Below are 6,124 nucleotides of genomic sequence, written 5' to 3' on the forward strand. Positions count from 1 at the left end.
GAATTAAAGCAAAATGTAAAACACCCAAATACATGCGTACAACATGTCCAGTCTCAAGCCGGCTACGATCGAGACCCAAGTTCCTGTTGAACTAACATGAAAGAACAATCTGATACACGATGATATGCAGTTGTGCGGTAATCAAAGTATTCATATACGAGTGATTAAATTGCTCCGAATCTATATGATGATCTCAATCAATATTGGAAATTCAATCAGCATTAACAGGAATTTTTCAAAGAGAAGATGATTTCCATTATTGAATTTGCTGATGTAAGATTTTATGCGCCTATTAATCGATTGTCGGTTGAATGATTGTCGTATATTTACTAAACGTTAAAATTCTATTCGCCATATATTGTAACTTCCGGATGGGCTACAAAATCAAGTGGAATTGTTCATACATATCACGTGGCAATCATCGTGAACAGAGAGAGGTTTTTTTTTTTTTCTATTAAAAAAATATGTATTTAATGTGTCAATGGTTTATTTCATTCCCTCCTGTATATCGACTTATTTGACTCTTCAAGTCAAATGCAGTCTTGCGCAATAATTCCGTATTTCAAATACTTCATTTTCGAAGATAAATAAGAGTTGATTGCTTGCTGCCCCCATCAGAGAAAAAGGGAGCCACTGAAATACCAGTTACAACCAGGCATCGCAAGGGTATGACGTCATGCTCCACTTCGGAATTACACTCATACTATATAATCATGATAATATTGATGATTAAATTGAACGCGACGTTTACAATGTCACGTATTACGCAATCCTTCCGTCGATAGGCACCTTTTCATATTCCACCAATGAGATGGCATCGTTCATAATTCTCTCACCTGAAATGGTTCTTTTCTCTTTATTGGTGTCACTTGGAAGCCTAACATGGAAAGAGGGGTGGGCAATATTTCTAAATCCGGGTTGGAAAGTTACTGCAAGAATGTCTCACCAGGGAGGTGGGTCAAACCAATAGAACCACGTCAACTCCACAGAAAAGTGCAACGAAGTGTCGGGTGACGTGAAAGATAAATATTATATAGCTTCGCGTGAATGTGCGACTTGTCACACTGTCATTTAATTGTCATTGGCAAGGAACGATTTAATGTGTTGTGTTATCGCTTTGAAATAACTTTGAAACATTTCTGGACAGTGTTGCTCAACACCAACCAAGCCCTTCGTCCATCCAAGCGGTCCAGCCAGTCTAGAGAATCTAGAGTGTGCCATCAAAGCACCAACGTAGATCTGACGTAGAATTCGCTGCTCCTCCTTCGGGGAATAAGGATCACGCATATTCGGATCTCCGCATTGTACCATCATCTATATTCCGTGTCCTCGTTGAGTCTTGGCACCACGCTTCAAGTTCAGGATATCAAACTGTCGGTGAGTAGGAACCAATTTGATCAAATCCCTTAACCACTGAAATGATTTTATGTTCGGAGATCGTTTGACGCTCGTATAGAAAGGGTACATGACCGTAAAAGGCAGAATAATGTGTTGATTAACAGGTTATTGGAATAACTTTCGTAATCTCTTTCTTAAGTCTTTTAAAGTCGCTTATAGGCAATCGTTGAATCATAATGAATTCCACATGTACAAAATAAAAAATATTATCTTATAATCATTAAATGTGATGGTCATGACGGGAAGATTTGTGGAATCATACTCTTGCGCGTGCATGCATATGGATGAGTTTCCGGGAATTCAACATTTGAATATGATTTCTAATGATTGAAAATTGGTATGATATTAACTGAACAAAAAAAAAACAACCCCAAAATACGCCTTTTGGTTGTTTGTTTCTTATTTCGTTGAATTCACACACATTTAAATATGCTTCGTATGAAGATGCGTTTCTTTGGTGTATGTATGTGCGTGTGTGTGTGTGTATGTGTGTGTGTGTGTGTGTGAAGGGGGGGGGTGGGGGATGGGTGTTTGGTCGTAATACCCGACAGGTCTCGTCCTTGTATAAAGATGACAGGTATGAGTTAAGTTGGTGGGGTTTCCCCAACACCCCACCCCAGTATTCTCTTCGACCTTGCTGAGGTAATATAAAATGGTTCCATTTTTAGAGACTAAACCCTTTAACATTAATTTGCAAACATGACTGAAATATGTGAGTCAGATGGAATTTGATTATACCTGAGTGCTGTAAACTTTGGAGAAGCTTTGAATGATTTAAAGCTTGTTTTATATCTCTTTAAAACGCGCATGAAAGAAGAAAAAATGGCAATGTCTTTAACTATGTCCCGAAAAGTTAATCGTTCAATTATAATTCAAATTATCATTGCCTACGTTAAATTTCCTTAAAGTCTTTTATTTCCTTATACAGCAGCAAATCCCCTCAATATGTTCTTCAAAGAACAAGGGATTTTACCTATACAGCTGCATGACCTGACACAACGATAACAAAGGTTGGGGGAAACCCAAATCTCTACTTCTTCTCCTCCTGGAATTACCCTTCTTCATAAAATCCAAGTGAATTCCAAAAGCCACTTCCAGGGAAAGAATTTATGTCAAACTGAAATGATTACATTTTGTCCTTTATCAGCATATAAAGTAATGACTTATCATTTTTTGATACGACACTTTACAGACACGAGTAGAGTCATAATTATGTGTGCCTCTATAATCATACATCTTCTGTCATGACTCTGTGTGTGCGCGCGTGTTTGTGTGTGTGTTTGTGTGTGTTTGTGTGTGTGTGTGTGTGTGTGTATGTGTGTGCGTGTGTGTGTGTGTGTGTGTATGTGTGTGTATTAGTACGTAGGGATGTGTATATCAAAGGGGTGTTCAAATCTGTGTGTGTTGACATGTGACCTTTACCATACTGCCAACTGAATGGGAGTGGATTGATCATGTATGATTAAATTTCTGTAAGGTCGTCTCTTTAGAGCTTGTGATACGAATCTCATGGAGTGTCCTCTGTCAACTGTCTGTCTGTGGTGGCGTTTTGACTTGACTTGATTTTTTTTTTTTTACTTAGAACACTTTTTTCCCCGCTAAAATGGGTTGTTTACTTCTTGGTATTGTCCTGCTATGAAATTTGTGGCTATATCCTGAATTCACGTTGTCCATTTAATCTTTTGAACCCTGGCATTCTAACTTAACATGATCTCTTATCCATGGCTTTTTATCTTGCAGTGTTCTGATCACTGTACCTAATCAGCGGAACGCGTTCTCCATATCAGTTTGGTTCAAAATTATTTGGCGAAATTGTTTGTTTGTTTGTTTGTTTGTTCATTTGTTTTTGGAAAAGACTTCGATCAAGAAACAACTTGTCGTTAGATTCCATCCTTGTTCATTTGTCAGAACTTATTTCCTTATGCTGCATTTTGAGAATAATATGCCAAAATAGCCGGATGTAGTTTATGGTAATCCAATCATAATGAAGCCCCTTTATACACTGTTTCATGGCGAGTATTACGCAGAAAGGTTGGTTTCTGGCGTCGCGAAACATCGTAAGCTATCTAGAAATTCAACACACACTTGACGATTCTTCGAAGGAATACGTCGAACTGCAGGACGAAACTGATAAGAGTTAAACCAACGTTTGAGCCATAAAAGGGCTTTTTACACTTGTGTTTCTTAACCCCGGACTTTCTCTGACCCAGGACTATCGTTAGTCCCGTACCAATTTTTTCAGCTTTTTACACTCGCCAATTAGTCCCGTACTATCTCTTGTCCGGGGCTAAGGAGAAAACTGACCTTTTTACACTCGTATTTCTTAGCCCCGGACTTTCCAAACCACATGAATATTCATAATTACGCTGTGTACTGTACACGTACACGCACGCACCGGCAGCACTTGATTACCTCGTTTCTGATTGGTCAGTGAGGGTCGGACTTCGTCTCCGTCGCTTAGCCCAGGATTATTTTTTCGTTCTGTTTACACTCACTTTCTTGGCACCGCAATTGCGGTGCTAACCCCTGCTATTTTGCAGGGCCAGATAGTACCGTACTATCGGTGGGGCTAGCCCACTTTGGCAAAAACGAGTGTAAACAGAAAGTGGGCTAAGGATAGTCCCGTACCAACGGTGGGGCTAAGGCCCCCCCCCCCCCCCCCCCCTTAGCCCCACCGTTGGTCCGGGGCTAAGCAAAAATTTACAAGTGTAAAAAGCCCTAAAGACTTACCACTATCAGTGGGCTTCCCATTAATACGTATTCGGTTGATTGATCCCATCCGATCATTGAATAGTTTTATTTCTTGAATGGCACCAATGGAGTTACACTTGCTTGTGGTGGATTCTCAGTGAAGTGTATACTTTAACGAAAAAAAAAGAAGAAACTTAGACAGATATTCCTGAATTTTGTCCAGTATGAATGGAATTCATTTAGAGTGAATATGCTCATGTCAGGGACTAGAAATGATTGAAAGAATTGAAATCTAATATATAGTTACTGTTATTACTAGTTACCTTCTTTATGATGAGATATTTTAGTCATCTGTGTTCCCGAGGGAGATTAGAGATGGGGGAAAGTATCTTTTAATAATGTCGAGATGGGTCTACGAAGGTCGTATGCGCAATGTTACTACAAGGAGAGGGTGCTTCCCACCTCCCTGGTTTTCCCCACCTCCCTGCTGCAACTGTGGGAGGTCTTGTGTCATTGCAATGTGGTTTTCAGTCCTGTAGATAATTGGGGGGGAAAAAGAAGAAAATAGTTTATGGGGACAGGGCTTGAAGTGATGCAATGATAGATACCATTGCTCATGGGTGTAACCATCACATATTACGCGCATGAGACAATCTGCTTGGTCCGAGACTTCCCCGCTCCTCTCTCCTCTACCGATCTTATACCAAAAGAAAGAGGGTATATAAGTTCCTAAGCACCGAGGTGTGACACCTCTCCCTGTTCCGAGCTTCTCTTTCATGGAAGCTATCGTGGCATGATCTGTGCACTTTGGAACATTCAGTTTATGACAAGATATAATTATCAGTCAAACAGCGGAGTTAAACATGAACACTCGTCTTCAAAATGGAGTTTGAACGAGACCGATGGGTAATCTTTTATCTGGCCAGTTCCGAATAGTACGTGATCATGATCACCTGACTTTGACTTGATGACGTCATCAGAGCCCCACGCGTCCACAGGTGTTTGGCAATGAGCATGCGTTTAGGCCCCGTATTTGGTACTCCCCCTCCAATAGTACAATGGTGTACCATTCACAGAATGATTCGATTCAAGTGACTGTAATTATCCTATCATAATGCATTACATCCATGGTTTATCCACCCGTTCTTTATCAAAACTCGGTCTTACCATGTTACGTCATTTCTATCTCGGGAAATGCAATGATTATTTAACTTCTTTAGAGGGAAATAGTTTTCGACTGTTTTTTTTTTTGTTTTTTTTTGTTTTTTGTTTTTGTTTTTTTGCTGCTGCAACCGGGCTAAAAGAGGGTTCCATTTGATACCAAGGATCCTGAATTTTGAGCATAAGAATGACATCAATCTATCTATAATAGATGCGGGCCTGATTTAGGGGTATATGTACTATAATGATAATTATCAATTATATATATATATATATAATATATATATATATATATATATATGAAAGCATGAGTTTATTCTACTCAATGGCGTCCTACGCCTTCTTCAGTAGTCTCGACAAAAAAGAAGAAGGCGTATAGGACGTCGAAAATTTGATTCGGATATACTCACGCTTCATTGGCTAAAAATTAATTACCAGTAGTGAGTTTGTTTCTTCATTTCTTTGTGGAGCCAATACGTGAAATCTCTCTCTCTCTCTCTCTCTCTCTCTCTCTCTCTATATATATATATATATATATATATATATATATATATATATATATATATTACAGAGAGAGAAAGAGAGTATATGAATTATGTTTATTCAAATGTCTTAAGAATGTGCGTTTGGAAGACAATTATTTGAACATGCATAAAACTAGATCGGAGCTAAATTAGCCACGAGGGAAAGAGTATATCAATCATCATCTATAACCAGGTGGAGGTGTTATATAGGTTCTGTCTCATCTTCCAGACACGCACACCCATGCCACGCAAAAATCTACCCAAACTTTTCCGAGTCTCTCCTCCCTTCTCTCCCTCTCTCCCCGCCTCCTCCTTCTCTCTCCATTCCTCCCTCTATCTCTGTCTCTCTG

Source organism: Diadema antillarum, unplaced genomic scaffold (genome assembly GCF_040938485.1).
Source record: "Diadema antillarum isolate AM-2024a unplaced genomic scaffold, OU_Dant_1.0 seq00000696_RagTag, whole genome shotgun sequence".
Classification (NCBI taxonomy): Eukaryota; Metazoa; Echinodermata; class Echinoidea; order Diadematoida; family Diadematidae; genus Diadema; species Diadema antillarum.